The 20,507-nt window shown below is 47.3% G+C and overlaps 1 pseudogene; it reads right to left on the bottom strand.

Annotated features, from left to right (window-relative positions):
• Positions 1-8: 8 nt before the first annotated feature.
• The window catches only part of LOC122143568, a 23,889-nt pseudogene continuing 3,390 nt past the window's right edge, over positions 9-20,507 (bottom strand).

Raw genomic sequence — 20,507 nt, 5'->3', positions numbered from 1 at the left:
AAACCAAATCACCCTTTTAGGAACTGCAGGTCCTAGACATAGAAACCATATTCAATGATTTAAGATTCGGATATGACAACGTACTTAAGAATGAGGCTTATGCAAAACTTTACACACGTTACTATTACTATTTTAGGTACTATTACCTCCACTAGGTCTTAAATAGCCCAGGTCTATTCTTACGTTTAATCCCATGGAACACACTACAAACACGTGATCTACTAGAACATGATGCATTGCTGTGTCCTAATTAAAGCATTTTGGAGACGGTGACAGTACGTTTTGTCTGTGTGTGTAAGAGTGTTGCGTGTTTACATCAAAAATAGGACAATTACTGCAAAAACATTTTACTGTCAAGCTGTTATATTGCTGTTATACATTTGATTGTCCAACATTCCTAAATTTTTGATGCAGGGTCCTTAATGTAATCTTTCATGGTAGTCTTAAGTCAGTTTATCATGCTAATACTTAAAATAATTTCAAACGAAACTGACGATGGTTTCTAGAGAGCAAAGGTTTTGTGAAAAGGAAAAGACTTAAACACAAAGTCTGTTAAAAATAAATGGTTAAAAGGTAACAATTTTTTTTTTAAACATTTTCCAAAAATCAGAGCTTGATTAATATTTGGTCAAAAATCCCATGGTATAAAAGATGGAAGTGCTATTGCAGGCTGTTAACACAATATGTCTGATATTAGACTGCAATGCTTGAGCTAAAAATTGCTAAATGGTTGCCCTCTCTCTTCTTCAGGGTGTTCTTTTCCACAGTCTTCCGCTTTCAAAACACATGAAAATGTTAACCTTTTTAGACCTAGTTTTTCAAGTAAAGCAAATTAAAAGGAAAAATAAGATATAAAACTTAATGAAAACAACAGGGGCCAGCTGCAGGGTAAGACAGTACTTGTTAACGATGAACTGCGAGACGGTTTGAAAATCGATTCAAATACCCCTTGTGACCAATTCAAATCAGTTGAGATGCGAAACAATAGATTGAGACTGACTAACTGTATAGACTATGAAAGCACCAATTACACCCACATCTGTCGGAAGGGACGGACCAATCCCAGCTCTTGACAAGGAGACCCACCCCCTTACTGTATATTCAGATGAGGACCACCAAACAGCAGTCTAACCTTTCAATTCTCAAACGAGCCCACTTGTAACCAACGCCATGAGCCAATGAAAGCGCTGTTGTCACATCAAGGTGGTTTAAAATCTGATAAATGTACCCAACTTGCCCGCCACACAAATGATCTCCCACGGAAATCCCCTTTAAACAAAGCCCATGCAGGGGTAGCAATACCTTGTGAAGAATGAGCTCTTAAGTGCTCGGGGAAATAAGACACCCCCCCCCCCCCCCCCCCCCCATAGATGTAACAACTCGTTCAATCCCATGCAAGGAGAGCAGCTTGCCCTTACTATGAGGTGGCCCTCATGAAACGAACTAATCACTTCTTCTTAAAAATCATGTCCTATCGTACATAATAGCAATAACGCTCATACAGGACACAAAGTGTGCAATTTCATCTTCTCAGAAGAAGAAAAATGAGGAGGGTTCTTAAAAAGCATGTAAATCCAAAGCCGAGCAGTTATAAGCAGAATCACTGGCTTTGATAGCCAGGGTTTGGCCTCCGCATAGAACTTGATGGTTATACGTACCTAACTCTCAGGACAATGCATGTAACTCCCCCATTCGCTGAGCTGAGGCTAACAGCAAGCAGGTAAAAGCATTATCCAAGATAGGAGCTTAATATGAAAACACTTCTTGCAGAGGGTCAAATGGTGCAAAACTTAAAAGCATTTTCTAAGACCATGACAAGGACCAGCCGCTTCGGACAATGCTTCCAAACACTTCACCTCTTTCATAAAATGTCGGTTAAGATCCTACTGAATACTGCTGGGAATACTTTACAGGGCAAGCAGAAATAGCAGACAAGTAAAAATTTAATAGTAGAGAACGCTCTCCCATTTTTTCTGTAAACTTTATTGTATAGTTTCATAAAAACTCAGTCAAACCATTCGGTTTTGACTCTTTTCCAAATTGGCAAAATTGATACAATTGAATTTAAATTTAAAAAACTGCTCAAGCTGTATGTAGGCTCGCATCAGGGTTTGAATGATTGATTTAAAATGCTTGTGGGTTTGCCTCATAATTTTAAATGGGAAAAAAAAGCCACAGGGACAAAGCCTTAGTTTGTCGTATATGAAGAGATTTCTTTTGTGTAAACATTTAATTGAGGTTTTGTTTTAAAAAGTTTCCATTTAGTTGGTATATTTCAATTCACAAAGAAAACCATGCAGCATATAGACTAATAAAAGAACACCTTTTCATGTACTGTGTTAATCTCATGTTGTTAAAAAAAACGGGGAGGAAAATTGAATTGTGAAATCAAAATTGTGAATGGCAATCATGAGTTGATGTGAACCGTTACATACCCTAGCTTTCGTGAAAAGTATGTGGACCAACTAGCAGTTGCCAACGAGGAACTCAGTCGTACTTTTCCACATACAAATAAGACAATTACCTTTTTCATATCAAAATTAAAAAGTTTATGACCAGTCTTGAAGAAAAAAAATTTGATGAATAACTTTTTAAGGACTAGGTCTAAACACGGTAGGTGGTGAGCGTGTGGTGAGGAGCCGTGTCTTGGTGTGTGTGGTGAGCGCGTGTATTGTGTGGTGAGCGTGTGTGTGGTGAGGAGCGTGTGTATTGTGTGTGCGAGCGTGATGTCTGGTGTGGAGGTGTATTGTTCGTGCTGTGAGCGTGTGGTGGGAGAGCGTGTGGGTGTGTGGTATGTGGGGGTGAGGAGCGTGTATGGTGTGCGTGTGAGCGTGTGTTGGGGTGAGCGCCGTATTGTGGTGAGCGTGGGTGTGAGGAGCGTGTGTGTGTGGTGTTGGGCGCGTTGTGGTGGTGGAGGTGTATGTGGTGTGAGCGTGTGGTGAGGAGCGGGTATTGTGTGTGTGGAGCGTGTGGTGTGGAGCGTTGGTTAGTGGTGGGGCGGTGGGGTGGGGGGTGGAGGGGGGTATGTGTGTGTGTGGGGGGGGTGGGGAGGGGTTGGTGGGGAGGGGTGTGCGGGGGGGGGGGTGGGGGGAGGGGGGGGAGTTGGGTGGGGCGGCGGGGTGAGGGGGGGGTGGGGGGGGGGGTGGGGGGGGGGGGGGGGTGGTGGGGGGGGGGGTGGGGGGGTGGGGGGCGGGGGGGGGGGTGGGGGGGGTAGGTGGGGGGGTGGGGGGGGGGGTGGTGTGGGGGGGGGGTGTGGTGGGGGGGTGTGGGGTGGGGGTGGGGTGGGGGTGGGGGGGGGTGCGTGGGGGGTGGAGGTGTGTTGGGGGGGGTTGGGCGGGTGGGTTGTGGGGGGGGTGGGGGGGGTGGGCGGTGAGGGTGTGGGGGAGGGGGGGGTGGAGGGGGGGGGGGTGGGGGGGGGGGGGGGTGGTTGGGTGGGGGGGCGGGATGGGGGGGGGGGGGGGGTGGGGGTGGGGGGGTGGCGGGGGGGGGGGGTGGGGTTGGGGGGGGGGGGGGGGGGTGGGCGGGTGGGGGGGGGGGGCGTGTATTGTGTGAGGGGGAGCGGGGGGGTGGGGGGGGCCAGGGGGGGGTGGTGGGGAAGTGGGGGGGGGGGGGGGGGGGGGTGGGGTTGTGTGGGGGGGGGTGGGTGGGAGGGGGGGTGGGGGAGTGGGGTGGGTGGCGGGGGGAGCGTTGGGGGGTGGGGTGGGGGGGGGGGGGGGGGGGGGGTTGCGGGGGGGGTGGGTGTGGGGGGGGGGTATTGTGTGGGAGCGGGGGTGGTGGGGGAGGGGGTTTTGGGGTGGGACCGTGGGGGGGGGGGGAGGGGGGGGGGGTGGGGCGGGGGGGGGGTGGGGGGCGTGTGTATTGTGTGGGGGTTGGGGGGGGGTGGGGGAGGGGGTGGGGTATGGTGTGGGTGGGGGGAGGGTGGGGGGGGGGGGGGGGGGGGGGCGGGGGGGGGGGGGGGGGGGGGTGGGGGGGGGTTGGGGGGGGGGGGGGTGGGGGGGGGGGGGTGTGTGGGGTGTGGGGGGGGGGGGGGGGGGGGGTTGGGGGGGGGGGTTCTCCGTGGGGGGGGGGGGGGGGGGGGGTGGGGGGGGTAGGGGGTCTGGGGGCGCTCGGGGGGGGGGGTGTGGGGGGGGTGGGTGGGAGGGGGGTGGGGGGGCGTGGGGGGGGGGTGGGGGGGGTGGGGGGTTGGTGAGTGGTTAGTGGGGGGTTTGCTGGGGGTGGGTGGGGGGGGGGGGGGGGGGTGGAGGGGGGTGTGGGTGGGGGGTGGGAGCGGGGGGTGGTGGGAAGGGGGGGGGGGGGGTGGGGGTTTGGGTGTGGGGGAGCGGGTGGTTGAGGAGCCGGTGGGGGGGGGTGTGGTGGGTGTGGTGGGGGGGGGGGTGGGGGGTGTGGGGGGGGGGGGGGGGGGGGGGGGGGGGGGGGGGGGTGGGGGGTGAGCGTGTGGTGAGGGGGGGGGGGGGGGGGTGGAGGGTGTGGGGGGGGGGGGTGGGGGGGGTGTGTGGGGGGGGGGGGGGGTTGGGGGGGGTTGGTGTGGGGGTGGGGGGGGTGGGGGGGTGGTAGGGGGTATTGGGTGGGGGGGGGGTGGGGAGGTTATGGTGGGGGGGGAGGGTGGTGTGGTGGGGTGGGGTGTGTGTGGGGGGGGGGGGCGGTGGTGTGGGGGTGTGGGGGGGGGGGGAGGGTGGGGGGGGGGGGGGGGGGTGTGGGGGGGGGGGGGGGAGGGGGGGTGGGTGGGGGGGTGGGGCTAGGTGTTTGGGGTGGGGGGGTGTGGGGAGGGGGTTGGTGGGGAGGTGTGTGGGGTGGGGGGGGTGGTGGGGGTGGGGGTGGGTAAGGTGTATTGGGGGTGTGAGCGGGGTGGGGGAGGGGTATGGGGGGGGTGGGGGTGTGGTGAGGAGGGGGTGTTGTGGGATGGGGGGGGGGGGGGGTGCGTGGGGGGGGTGGGGGGGGGGTGTGGGGGGAGGGGGGGGGGTGAGTGGGGGAGGGGGGGGGGGGGTGTATGGGGGGGGAGGGTGGGGGGGAGCGGTATTGTGTGTGGGAGGGGGGGTGTGAGGGGGTGGGGGGGTGTGATGGGGGGGGGGGGTGGGTGTAATGGGGGGGGGTGGTGGGGTGGTTGTGGGGGGGGGGGGGGGGGGGGGGGGTGGGGGGGGGGGGGGGTGGGGGGGGGGTGTGGTGGGGGGGGCGGGTGGGGGGAGCAAGGGGGGTGTGGGGGGGGAGGGGGTGAGGAGGGTATTGTGTGTGGGTGTGGGGGGGGTGGGGGGTGGAGGTGGGTGGGGGGTGGAGGGGTGTGGGGGGAGGGGGGGGGTGTGCGGTGGGGGTGGGGTGAGGGGGTGTATTGTGGGGGGGTGGGGTGGGAGCGTGTGGGGTGGGGGGGGGGGGGGGGGGGGTGGGTTGTGGGTGGGGTTGGGGTGAGGAGCGGGTATTGTGTGTGTGAGGTGTGGTGAGGAGGGTGTATTGTGTGTGGGAGGTGTGGTGGTGGGGAGGGTGTATTGTGGGTGTGAGCGTGTGGTGGAGGAGCCTGTATTGGGTGGGGTGGGGGTGTGTGGTGTGGGGGGGGGGTGAGGGGGTGGGGTGGGGGGTTGGTGGGGGGGGGGAGGAGGTGGTGGTGGGGGTGGGTGGTTGTGTGGATGGGAGGTGTGGTTGTGGGTGGTGGGTGGGGGGGGGAGCGGGTATTGTGGGTGTGAGCGTTGTGGGTGGGGGAGGTGGTGGGTGTGTGGGGCGTGTGGGGGGGGGGGGGGTATTGGTTGTGGAGGTTGTGGTGAGGAGTGGGTTTTTGTGTGTTGGTGAGGGTGTGGTGAGGGTGGGTGTAGGGTTGTTTGTTGTGTGTGGGGGAGGGTGGTGGTGGTGGGGTGGGGTGGGGTGGGGGGGAGCGTTGGGGGTGGGGAGGGCTGTATTGTGGGTGTGAGGGGTGGTGGTGAGGAATGGTTGTATTGTGTGGGGGGGGGTGGTGGGGGGGGGGTGGGGTGTCTGGCGTGTTGGGGGGAGGGTGTTATTGGGTTGGGTGTGGTGGGTGTGTGGTGTGGAGCGGGTGTTGGGGGGGGTGGGGGGGGGGGGGTGGAGCCTGTGTGGGGGGGTGGGTGAGGAGTGGTGGTGTGGAGCGTGGGTGAGGGCGGTGGTGTGTGTGAGCGGGTGGTGAGGAGCGTGTATTGTGTGTGGAGGTGGGGGGGGGGGGTGTATTGTGGTGAGGAGGGGTATTGTGTGTGTGAGCGGGTGTGGTGAGGAGGGGGTATGTGGGGGGGGTGGTGGGGTGGGAGGGTAGGGGGGGGAGGTCTGGGGGGGCGGTAATTGTGTGTGGCGTACATGTTTGAGAAGGGCCAGGATGTAGAGCGGAGCAGACGCAGGCAGGCGGGGGTCAGCAGGCCGGGGCTGAGGGACGGTCAGCACAGAGGAGCGGTAGGTAGGATGCCAGCGAGTCGATTGCAGCGTTGATCAGAGCGTCACGAGCATCACTCAGGCTCCGCCGGACACACAGCGATCCACGGCTGAACCACAAACACACATCAGAAACAAAACACAGATCAGAACCAAACACACATCAGAACAAACACACTCGTTTACAATGCTTTCAGAAAAGAATGTAGTAACCTCTGCTACTACTGAGGTCTGGAACATGAGCGCTGAGTCTGACAGGCTTCACGTTACCAAACACTCGACTCAACAGAAGAAGCCAAAACTGATATTATAAAATAATTCAGAGTGGATAGCCTCAATCAATATTGATTATTCACCTGAGAATCAGTTGACAATTCTATAGGAATGCCTTCTATATTCTTCTAAATATCATTCTGCAGAAGAAAGAAAGAAACTCAAGAGGACAGAATGATCTGTATTCATAATTCTTCATAAACATCTCTGCTCTATTCTTTTCTCCTTTCTATTTTCTGTTGTATTCGCATCACGTTTATTAAGTTTATTATATTATGTTCGATTGACATTTCATTAAAACCTTGTTTATTAATAGTTGGTTATATTCAATTTACAGTTTTCACCCCATGTTTATGATATTAATGCTATTTTATTATAATAAAAAGGTTTATAAATTTACATATTCTATTTTATTATTTTCTATATTTATGTTCTGTATTTTACAATCTAGTTGCATTTATTTCTTGTTACAGCGAATTTGTCATATTTATACTATTTTATTGACAGCGTACCTCACAATTATTAATAGTTAATTATTAATAGTTTAAATAGACGTATTCTATTTTATTAATATATTTCCGTGAATTTATTATATTATAATTTATATTTTACTTCCCATTTTATTCATTTATTGCTAGTTTATTAGATTTATTTTACTGGGTTTTTTCGTATCATTTTTCTTGATAGTTTATAATACTTTTGGTAATCTATTTTTATTATCTGTATGTCTGTCCCTAATTGGTTGTTGGTTCTGTATGATGTTGTGTTGTGTTTTGACGAGGAATATTTTTGGGCCTTTAAGTGTGTCCTTCTGAAGGTCTGTTAGCAGAGTGCAGAGCTGCAGCCGTCACCCATGCTGGCCAGGAGAGCCGTGATGGCCTGGACGTCGGCTCCAGCGAAGATGTCGGACAGGGAGTTGGCCAACGGGCAAACACAGCGTGTGCACACGGATCCGCCGCTCTCCTGCAACAGCACAGAGGAGCACCGTGAGCATCACATGACGGCGGTCAGCTGACCTGAGGAGCAGCGCGCACCTTTGCTGGAGGTGTGTAGAGCAGCGCGGCCTGGAAGGACACGGTCTGCAGGTCAGCAGGTTCTCCTCGATGTTCATCTGCACGGCGAAGCCGGCGTCGGCGTTCACGTTGGCCAGAGAGAGCAGGTCGGTGGAGCGCACGAAGAAGTTCCCGTGGAAGGTGTGTATGGACAGACCTGAGGAGCACAGCACACACATCTCACTGCAGCAGGACTCGAACATCGTCCATCATTCTGACACACAGGGTCATAAACATTCTGTCATTATCTATTATTATCCCTCATTTCAATTTCAAATGCTAAAATTATAACATTTAACTGCTTGTAGTTTTATTCACATTTTCACTTTTAATAATGAGCCTACAACAAGAACAAAAACTCATACACATATATATATTTTATAATAAAAAAACATAAAAAAGACACCGCCACACTTCACATTCAAAACAAAACACAGCAACAACGGAGGCAACTAAATAAAAACAATGCTAGGGCTGGGTAAAAAAAAAAAACATTTCTCGATTTTAATATATTTTCATGAACCAATATTGATTCTTAAATCCAATCGATGTGCTGTTTTCAGTTGATGAATGAACTGTACATATAGTGCGCCTCCCCTCCAATAAATCACAACAGGCTAAGCTCTGTGCTTTATTACTTTTGATATGAAACAAAGTCTCAGATTTTTGTTCTGGAGCTGATGATCCCATGCTCTGCTGCCACCAACTGGACAGGGCTGGGAATTACAGTTAGAAATTACAACAGATCTCCCTCAGTGGAATCTGTCAAAGTGACAAACAGCCTTCAGATTTTTTCATTACTGCTAAAAAAAATTCTGTACATGAAGGACAATTTTGGGTTAGCGCGGCCTCTGCGTTCAACACACCTTTAGTGCAGCGGATCCTCATCACGGCCTCGAAGCCGATCTTGCGCGTCAGGTATCTCTTCAGATCCTTCTGGAGGCGCTCCGTCTGAGGCGGGTTTGTGCTGCTTGTGGTCATGAAGGGTAGAAATAGATGCTTCCGGGCCGAGTATCTGGATATACAGCCTTCAGGAGGAGATGAAGGATCAATCGTTAAGAGTTTCCACAGACACCAACCACACTGAGGCATTAACGTTCATCTGTGCTGATCACTATATTACACACACATCTACAGGAGAACGATGAAGCGCACTGCAGACGACCCTCACACGGACTGCGTCTGGATTCTGACCGTTGGTAATTGATATTGTTAATGAGACAGCCGGGTCTTACTCACGATTGTGAATTTGCATGATTCACATTAATAAATGACATGCACTGATTCTTACAATCTGATGACTTGATTTAACTCTATAAAGCTACTGAACCATATTTGAAATGTGAATTTCTAAGGTTCTAAATTATCAACATGATCAGACTTTGCTGTTAAACAAACTCTCTGTCTCTGAGAGTTTAGAGTGTTTTATCCGGTCAGAGCTCTTTTAAGTAGTAAATCAGCTTCAGCTGCTGGCTTCTGGTGTCAGATCTGGAGTGATTTTGATCAGTAAAGGTCAGAATAACTGCAGTAATATCTCCAGATGAACTCTTACTGGACTCGAAGCAGCTCAGCTTTACTTGATTCTCCATCAATCATGTTTTAGAGGTCTCAAATCTGATCATCAGGATCTTTTTAGGGAGCGTTTGTTTCCAGAAGCTTTACTTTCACTGTTCCTCAGCGGAGGAATGATCTTCACAAGCCTCCAGAACATCTCACATCTTCTGAGGAGCCTTTATTTCTTCATCTCTCAATCACTGCATTATATGTTTGGATCATTTACATCTCATCTTACTGAGACACATTACTGCAGATACAGAGCACAGACTCATATTTAGATCAGTTTATGTCAGCATCTGCTCTACTGTTATAAACATCTCACTGATTTGCATCACAAGCATCAGAATTTCATCACAGAAATATCAGCATCTGCAGCTAATTCATATTTTTGCTCAGTTTGAGGCTCTAAACGGAGCTGTTTTTTCCTCCATATTCTCACTCTATCAGACTATAGCCGGGTTTCCATCCAAAGTAGCAAATTTAACTTATGCACAAAATTGGAATATCGCACAAAACATTTGCGAACAAGAACCATTTCCATTCAATGAGTCAAAGAGAACAAAATTGTCACTTCTTGAAAAAACTGGCACAATACATCAGTAAGATGAAAAGATGTGAAATTATTTCCTTATGAAATTAATTCTTTGTGAAGCCAAAACACTCAGGAACTCTCGCAACAAAAATGCAAAATGCCATGCCACAAGACAACAGATAGGAAGATCTGGAAGAAAGACCATCTGATCTTTGGTCCCTTCACCCATCCTTTCCCCCCCGGGCACATGGTCCAGGCAACTAAAGTTAAAAATGTAACTGTGTTAAACACATTTTGCCCCATAGAGCACACTGTATAGTTGTTTCCTGCTATTACATGTGCACATAAGCTAGTCAGTTTATACTCTAAAAACACCTGAGTGCTTTGCTATGCATTTTAGACCATGTGTCTTAAATCAGGATAACTGTTACATGTGTGACTGTTTAATTTGTTTGTCTCCTGCGTGGAACTCTTGGCTGTTTCTCATATGGCTACAGTGTCTATGTACAGGAGCGGGTTGCCACCGGCTTACAGTGTGATTCACAATTGCATTATCTTTTCTAAATTGGGTTCTAATCGTTTCATTATGTAATTGGCATGATACAATTTTACCTGACAAATAATAAATTGTTAAATTTGATTTATTCTGATCTCTTCTGAAATCATTTCTCAAATAGATTGTGTAGTGGTATTTCTTCTACTGAAGCACCAGTGGATGAACCGTGGGGAACACCATTAGGTGCTTCAGATTCCTGACTGGTCACTGACTTAACACGGTGTAGCTCTGTGGTTACAGGAAAAAAAACTACATTTTGTTATGAGCATGCAGGGTGTAGCTCACTTAAAGGTATTATAACCACTCTGTATCCTCTGAGTAAGTTCAGAACTGACGAGTTTGTGTCCGTGGGTTCAGTATCAGCTGAGTGTAATTCCTGTGCGATACCTGGTCCCTAATGAACGAATAATAAATACTCAAATATCTAAATTAATAAACATTTGATATCTGTGATCAGCTTTCGATAGAAATATTGCCCAAATTTAATGATCATGTGAAACTGGAGTCAGATTGAACACAGAGATAGACTAAAAATTCAAACTAAATCATGATAAATTCAGAAGCGCAAGTACAAGACCAAATACACATTAAACCTTCGACCAGGCCTCTGGATTCTGGTTTTTGGCCCGCGGGTGGACCCTTACAAAGAAAAGTAGGAGAGGTTACTGAATATAATAATTTTCATCTATAATAAATGACTTGCAGCTCAGAGCGAGCAGACGAAACACAATGAATGCGGTTACTGCTTTCGGAGGTGGATGCTGCTGTCTGGGAACACAGTCTTTAACAGTTCTGGGAGGCAATTATACAGAAATACTTTGATGACAGACTTTGCTCTGACATTTCCGAATGACCATAACAACATTTCAGATGCTGTGGGACAAGATTGTTCCGCTGGTTAGTCAGGGTTTACCGTCCCATAGCGCAGTCACATGACCTTTCTGACGCGCTTGGAATTTATTCGCAAAATGCATTTCATCTCCCATTATTCACATTAACCCTTTTTTGCAGAGGTCAAAAACCACCTCAAGTGAGCGTAAAAACTTTTTTGCGAATTAAGGCATTTTTATTTGAAATTTGTTTCCATCACTCGATTCTGATGCAATGCTTCACAATGTGCATAAAAGCAGGGTGATGGAAACCCAGCTAGTATGAACCATAAAAGCCTGATTGATCAAAATATGATACTCAAAAAACACATTTTAATGGTTCAGTAAATGGCTCCATTAAAAAATATTTTTTTATAATTATATTATTTAAAATTTTTTAGGCATTACAGGGTTGATGTATTTGTCAAACATGGGTCAGGTCCCTCAGAAGGTGCTCCTGAAGCAGCCTCACTAGACAGCACTTCACGAGGAGAGGAAGTGATGTGTAAAGGTGTAGTAGTTAGTGACTGACCCGAGAGGGACAGGTCAGAGTACTGTGCGCTCAGCAGGAAACAGATCCACGGCCACGTGATGACCAGAACAGTCCAGAGCCAGCTTCTTATAGAAGTCCGTCGCAGGACTGAGATGCTGCACGTCCTACAGAGGAAGACCACCACAGAACAGACGGGAAGCTCTCATTAACATCTAGTATTTCAAATGTTAAACTCTTCTAAAAAATAAAGAAGAACCTTTTATTTGGTGTGGTTAAATTATGGAAAAAATAATGTGCAGTCGCAGACGATGCAGTTTCTGATGAACATGATGCAGGACGACTGGCTGCGATAAAGTCTATTAGAATGCCTAAAATTCAAAATATGAGGGCCAAAAAAAAAAATATTTACATCACATGATTTCATTTAGCACTATCACACCAGCTAGAGTGCCGTTTCTCCCAGTGTCTGCACTACTGCTAATGTGATAATGATGAATACAACAGTTCAATAAACAGATTATACTGTGCTACACAGACACAATAATACCTGTTTTGATCAATTTCACAAACAAAAATAGGTCCAATCAACCTCACAGCAGAACTGTTGGGCGTCTCTGAGAAACACACAGCGGGATTTCATTACTGAAGAAATCCTCTGTTTTGATCAAATTGATTGAGTGAATGATTCAGTGATTCATTCATAAAGACTTTTGATTTCTGGATGAATCAGCTGACTGAATGAACGATTCAATGACTCGCTCATTAAGACAGCGACTCACCGCCACCTACTTTTATATTCACAGTCTCATATTTAGGTGTTGTTTTCATTTTTTATAAATCGTTGCATATTTCAATATGGATTTTTCAATAAGTCCATTATTAAGCATTATCATTATTTATGCAAAGCTTAATCATCAAATGCAAATTTTTCCTTCTTTCTTAAAGCCATTTTTCGTAAAGTCTAACTGGTGACTTTAAATGATCGTTTAGGGGGTAATTTCTCAGCCAAAACTGATGTGATTAATTTATGATGAATATGATTCATTAGCACATCATGTAATTAAAGATTTTAATTGCTTGACAGCCCTAATAAAAAACAAACAAACTGATAGTTATATGTGTCATTGTGCCAGTGCAAAGTCTCCAGGGTAAATAATGAACGGATCAGCAGTCAGTTCGAGTCGATCAGGAGGCAAACCTTGGCGCGCTGGGCTCTTCTCTGGGCTTGAGCGCGCCGATGCCGAGGGTCGGCAGCTTGCTTGTCTGGAAACACAGACATGCGTCCGCCGGTGGGAGACAGCAGCTTGAAGGCGGCCTGCAGCGCCGCCCCAGAGCAGACTGAGTCTCCATCGGTCTGGACCGAAAACATCTGCGGCAGACTCGCCAGCAGATCCTGCACCAGCTGCAACGACAAGAGCATCGAGATCAGAGCGTCCAGAGTCAGTCTGACCAGCCCATACCACACTCACTCACCTCTCTGCACTCCTTCAGATTGACCAGACAGAAGGCTGTCCGGCGTCGGCACAAAACACATCTGAGGGAACACAGGCCGACAGTCAGCTCACTTCTGAGACCTCACTGCACTTTCTGTACTGACGGGAGAGCGCTATTACCGTCGATGTCTGACACGATGAGCATCTGAGGCTGCGACAGGCCTTCCTGCATGTTGTAGAAATGGATGTTGCTGTCGAACGTGATGAAGCCGATCTTCGTCCGAGCGTCTCCGGGAAGCCTTCACGGTAAAGAAACAAGCGTCACACTGACGAGCGAGCTCAAGCGCAGCGGGACACAGCTTCATCAGCGCAAGCACTTACAGGCGAGGCTGTCCAGGAGCGCCCTGACACACCACATCCAGATACCCCTGCTCTCCACGCGTTATGAGACACGTCCAGGACGAAGAGGTAAACAGCGGGCTGCGCGCGGGCCTCAGCTGCGGACAAAAAACACTGCGCGTTCAGATCGCTGGCATTACACCAGCTCAACATCTCACTTCTCTCAGACACTCTCAGTCTATATGTACGAATTTACAAATACCTGCTGCATGGCTTATCACTCCGTAAGTGGAAATCTTGATATGAGCATGTTATTTAACAGATCTGTACATTAACTATGATCTTACAGATAGAACGGTCTGTCAGTGCCTACATGAAACCAGGGTTATAATAGCTACGTAAAACCATCAAAAGAAAAGTTACTTAAATGATAACTAAAATAATAATAAATAAATAAAAAAAATTTACTTTAATATTAGCTAGCTGAAATGGAAACATTGTTCATTTGATTAGGATGAACTAAAACTAAAACTGAAAATAAATTACTAAAAACCTCACAGACATAAACTAGTAGAAATGACAAACACCCAACAAAATGACTAAAATGCTCAAATTTCAACAAAAAACAGAAAATCTAAAAAGAAACATTAAACTGTTAATAGAATCTGTAATAACTCGCACCATGTATTCTGACGGGGGCGATGAACTCGATGGTGGCGCTCTGCACCTCCGGTCTTTTTGTGAGGCGCTCCCATACGATCTGCTGACGGATATACATGAACTCCTCCGGAAACTTGAGATCACACGATTCAAAACATTCATTTACATTATTCAGATATCACACCACATAAACACAAAAACAATGCAGTGCGCACAGCTTTAATCAAGCAGAATCTCTCTTTCATCACACTAGCGCTCACCATCATTGACTCGGTGACACAGGTTACACTTCCATCTTCTAGCGTCCACGAAGGTTCACGAACGGGTTGATGTACGTCCGACAGGAGCGGCAGCGCACGATGTTACTGGACGTCACCACGGGCAGTTGCTGAAGAGGACCATTAGCTGATTAATAACTTATAAGATCATTTCGGTCAGCGCGTCAGAGGATGCTCATGTTGAGATGAGCACTAGTGTTTTTCTGATTGTGACAGGACTGATGAAGCTCTCCCAAAAATCTAAATTAACAGTTACTACCCAAATAGCAACAAAATCCATCTTTGCACTGCAATAAGTGAAGCACAGAAGCTGCATCTGAACTGCCATTAGATTCATTTACACAGACTGTTTAAAGCTGCAGTTCGGACCTTTTTTTTGGTTAAAAATGATCCAAAATCAATATTGAGCAAGTACATAACCAGCCAGTGTTCAAAACTATCACCTTACTTTAGCCCCATTCACAACGGTTATATTATAATAATGTTTTCTAATTGAGTGGTACGGGCAGGTTTTCCTGTAAACCATGAAGTTGTCCTGGCTATCTATCGCATGTGAGGATCCTGCAGGTGTGGAGCGTTTATAGCCTTTTCTCACAGCAGCTAGAACAATTCAATTCATCATTTTGATGGCGGATTGTAATCCATAAAGGAGTATGTGTTTATGAAACGTGAATGAAATGAAATGATATTATATTCCAGTTTCAAATGTGGTTCTAATTACAGATCGCCTGGGAGTACACAAGATCTCTATTTTAAAAACAACTAGTTTGAAGGGAGCATAATTTTGCTTTTTGGGCTCATAAAGAATTTCTTAATAAAAAATTGAACGGAATGACAATTAGAGGTTAGACTGTACATAAACTGAAATCACACGCTTATACACACACAGTCACACAATGCTGACGTTGTTAACATTAAGAATTTGATAATAAAGTTTAACAATAATAATAATTTGCACGGTTTGATGTGATATGAGCTAATCAATCGTTAGATTAAATCACCATTGGTAGCAAGATTTACTGTAATTTTCCTCGGTTGGTCAGAATAAACGTGGCAGACCTGTTACTTCTTCAGATGACAATATCTGGTGAAAATTCTTATTTAGCTCATATATTCCAAGACCGTAGGCTAGAATCTGTGATTGCGAAGTACAGTAAATATCCAACACCGGTGCAGTGACTGACTGCCACACACACACATTCACCTCAAAACATTAGATTCATCCGCGCTGGAGCACAACCCACTCACAGAACATCATTCTGCACACAGCTGCAATCCCAGGTTTTCAAAAACGGATGGCGACAAAGAGGCAAAACTTACAGACGGCAGCTTTAGTGCAGCCCTGAGGTAAGATGAATGCATTTACACAGTACAAATAATGCTGAAGATTAATATCTCAAATAATGTTTTAAAATACATACGTAAACGTTAAAATGACTGAAAAAAAAAAGAAACAAAAACAGTAAAGCTAATCTAAAACAAACAATTCTGGAATTTGGCGACTAAATAAAGTAATTTTTTCCTCTTCTTTTTACTGTCTGTCTATTTGGATATTTAGGATATTTTTTACAGTGCTTCTGATGAGCTGGTTTAAAGACGGAAAACGTCAATTTCTGTTCATTATTCCCGCGAAAGTAAATTCAAAACACATGAATTTTTTCCTTCCAGAGAAGAAAGTCAGTCAGGTTTTTTTTGAAGGACAGGAGGGAAGTAAACGATGGTTTCAGTTCTGGGTGCTCGACTGCTCTCAGAATTCAACAGAAGGCTTGGGTATCGTTTCAGTTTTATCGACTGCTAGTTTAGATTCCAATAAGATAAAAAAACTAATTTTGTTATTTGATTAACATTAATTACAGGCAGCGCGGTTATAAGTCTGCTGTCTCTTTAAAGGGTTACTCCACACACAAAATATAAATTTTGTCATTAATCATGTAACCCCCATTTCATCCAAACCCGTAAAATCTTTGTTCGTCTTCGGAAACACAATTTAAGATATTTTGGAATGAAAAAAACCGGGAGGCCTGGGACTGTCCCATAGACGATGCCAACATAAATAACAGTGTCAAGGTCCAGGAAAAGACATCGTCAGAATACTCCATCTGTCATCAGTGATTCAACCGTAACGGTATGATAAGCAACGAGAATACTTTTTGGTACACGAAGAAAACAACGACTTTATTCAACAATTTCCTCTCCTCTGTGTCCTTCCAAATCAGCGCAGCGCAATTTTGGCAAATCTGAGCAGTACACAGGTGGCGTAAACTCTTCTGTGTCAGACGCGCTGGGCGATGATGCGCTGCTTGGCTTTCAAAACAAAGCATAAAAATACACGTAAAATATGTACCCTTGTGACACGGCTGACACAGAAGACAAGCAGATCTAAAAATACTGTACACAAGCGTTGATCTTTCTTTTGTTCATGTTTGTTCACGTAAGACAAAAAACAGCTGTGTTGCGATGATTTATACCGACCTAGTTTTCGGCAGACATCTGCACTGCAGCAAACAGGGTGCAAAGTTCTTTCCGTTCCTGCACTTAAATCGTATTTAAAATCACATTAAAACGTAAACGCAAGAATTGTTAAGCAGAATGGAAATGCACGCATCTCATCGAACACCTGGTTCTTGGGGAATTTGGAATCGGTTCTAAAACTGAAGCGGTTTTGGATGTAGCAGCGGAGAGATGTGGAGACTCACAGGAGAGATCTTTGAAGGGGTGGCAGCAGCAGGGCGAGGGGAAGCTTTGGCCTTGTTCAGCAGAGACTGCGTCTGCGGGATGCTTGTGGTCAGAGTTACAGCGGAACACCCTGCAGACGAGAACACCGTCAGTGAGCGCACAAAACCCCCCACAGCAGAGCGTAGAGAGAGGTTAGCACTGACTCTGGGCTGCAGTTCAGCTTCTGCAGGTCCTGCGGCAGGACAGGGCACCGGCGGCGGCACGTAGAGCATCCCAGAGGAAGCAGGCTGCGCTCCTGCAGCAGGTTAACGACCTACCGCGCCTCCGGAGGCTGAGACTGCAGGCTTTAACGATGCTAACGAGGGGCTCAGCTGAGCCACGGCTGCAGGTGGCTGCAAGAGAACACAGAACAAACAGCAGCTTCATTCTGCTCTCAGACAATAAAAGCACAAACAATCTGAGAAAAAAAACACTCATTTTTTTTCAGCAAATGGTCAGTAAGAGGACTTGCTTAAGTTCATCAGCCTCAAGGTCAAAACAAATCTCAGTCGTTTATTCTTTGTTCATTATATTTCCTGAATTTAAGCCATATGCATATTTGTATTCCTTTCATAACATTGCTATTGGAATTTTAAATGCGGCATATTGCTTAAATGCAGAGCAGCTGAAAACTAGCCGTGTGCTGAGAGAACCCAGAGCTACAGCACGAGTCTGATCTGAGACAGACGTGACCTGCGGGTAGAGCTGCGCCTGCGTCTGATAGACCGGCTGTTGTACTGAGGGGTAAGAGCTGGCCAGAGTCCGGTGCATTCTGACGGGGAGAGCCGGGGACACTCGCTGCTAGACCAACGGGAACACTTAACACTGCACAACACACAAAACAACAACATCACACACACACACACCACCACACCACACAACATCACACCACACACACACACACACACACACCAAACAACAGCATCACAACACAACAGCACACACACACACCACCAACACACACACACAAACAGCAACACACACAGCAACACACACAAATGAATCCAAATAAATTATTTACAAACAATTAATAATCGCATCCAAAATAAAAGTTGTTTACAAAATGTGTGTGCGTACTGTGTATATTTATTATAGTATATATAAGACACACATATACAGTATATATTTTGAAAATATTTACATGAATTACATGTTTATAATTGTATTCATATAATTTATAGTATAACATAGATACTTAATATATAAATACCATTTTTCTAAAAATACTGTATACAAATGCATGTGTGTGTTATTTATATATAGAGGTGCCGGTCATATAATTCAGAATATCATCAAAAAGTTTATTTCACTAATTCCATTCAAAAAGTGAAACTTGTATATTATAGTTATTCATAACACACAGACTGATATATTTCAAATGGTATTTCTTTTAATTTTGATGATTATACCTGACAACTAAGGAAAACGTCTCAAGGTTACGAATGTAACCATGGTTACCCTGAGTAGGGAACGAGACACTGCGTCCTCTAGGGGTAGCTATGGGGAACACCTCGTCGTGACCCGTGTCTGAAGCATACAATGAAAAAACCACCAACTAGTTGGCCGGCGACAGCCTCTGACGTCCACTACCGGTGCGACTTTAAAACAGGCACCGGGGAATCACACGTCATCATCCACTTCTTCGTCTGAAAGCGTGCGTCCCGAAGCATGGCAGGGAGCTAGCAGGACGCAGTGTCCTCGTTCCTTACTCAGGGAACCTATGGTGACATTCGTAACCTGAGACGTTCCCTTTCAAGGGAACTTCGAACTGCCATCCTCTAGGGGTCGCTATGGGGAACCAGTATACCCACGCCGCCATGCTGAGGGTGAGGTGCAGGCCAGAACCACCATCATGGCGAACACTAAGTCACCAACTCTACCATTTTAAATGGGAGTTGCCCCCGGGACGTTTAGACGGCTGTCTGTGACAGTACCCTTATGGGCCAAAGGCCTAAGCTACAACCCAACTTAATTGTTAGGGCCTCGGCCGGTGGTAGAGCTAAAGGCTTGGATCAGGAAAGATTCCTTTAACGGGATACGGCTAGGAACCTAGCATTTTATATTAACTTAGTCTTGCCTGTCCCACAGCGGCTACAGCTGGCTTCCTTTGCAAAAAGCTTGCTGAAGGGGCTGTCTCAACAGATCTCCAGTAGCAACACCCTGTTTAGATCGGTATCCGAGGATACATAGGTGGAGTGGGCCCCAAGATTGAACGGGGCTTTACCAGCTCACAAAAAGGGCACGAAAGCAAACCGCCGCGAAAGCCCTCACGCATATAGAAATTTAGAAAGACCAGCAGAGTACTCGCGTGCGAACTTACCACAGTGTGGATTTCAGAAAGGTGCAAAGACTTCACGTGCACACTTACCATAGCAGGATTTGCAAATTACTAGTTCTTAAAGGAAGGGCTCTCGTGGCACTCTGATAGAGCAGCTCATAGATGGCATGGTGCATCTCAAAAATGTATTTTGAGAGTCATCAAACTCGAATCTGTGGAAATAATGCTGGAGCTCTCTGGGAAAACAGTGAACTCTCAGTCCTCATATGAGAGGGCGAACTCCTGAATGGCAGAGTAGCGCGCTCGATAGCCGACCCTTATTGGAAAAGGGGGAGCCGCTGCTACAACTACCACGGAAATCCGCCCAAAATAGCCCCTCATGTTGAGGGAAGCGATGCTTGAAGTGTATAAACGAATACACACACTGGATGAATGGAAGCCCAAGGAACCAAGGTGCTAATCATCTACAAGAAAGGGAACGAGGCGGAGCGCGTAACCCTTACCCATACAGGATTTCAGAAATAGTTGCGCGAAGTCGTGCGTGGGCACACTTACCAATACGTGGATTTTAGAAAGTGCGCAAAGTGTTCACGTGCACACTGACCACCATGGTGGTTTTCAGAAAGTCACACCCGAGCTTAGAGTGGTGTACCTAAAGGTTCCGAAGCATCGCAGAGGGGTGAACGCACCGGAGGCAGTAGTCAAGCTCAAATTTTATAAAACCGCTACTTCGCGGGGGCAGCATCACCTGAGGCCGCATATACAAGAAGACTTTCGCGTAACTGCCAACCTTCACTTTGCCCGGCTGGCTGCGACAGCACCTACGCGGCCGAGGAGACCACCTCAGCGGTGGACCTATGCCGGTACTCCATGAATTCCATGCGTTGCTGTGCCGTCCCTTGGCAGAGCTCCCTCCGAACCTGTGATCTCAGCCGCCTATACCGTAACCATTAGCCGGATGGCTGGTGCTGACGAGATGTTTAGTAACCTGTAACTGAGCATCTGCAAAGGAAAACGCACAGAAGTTTATTAGTAGACACATTAGCGCGGAAGGAAGAGTCCCTCTTTTAAACCATTCAGACAGATCCACCTGAAATTCTCACGAGCTCATT

The sequence above is a fragment of the Cyprinus carpio genome, unplaced genomic scaffold (assembly GCF_018340385.1).
Source record: "Cyprinus carpio isolate SPL01 unplaced genomic scaffold, ASM1834038v1 S000006452, whole genome shotgun sequence".
Classification (NCBI taxonomy): domain Eukaryota; kingdom Metazoa; phylum Chordata; class Actinopteri; order Cypriniformes; family Cyprinidae; genus Cyprinus; species Cyprinus carpio.
The sequence above is the reverse complement of the archived record's forward strand: the minus strand, read 5'-3'. Positions and strand labels throughout refer to the sequence as shown.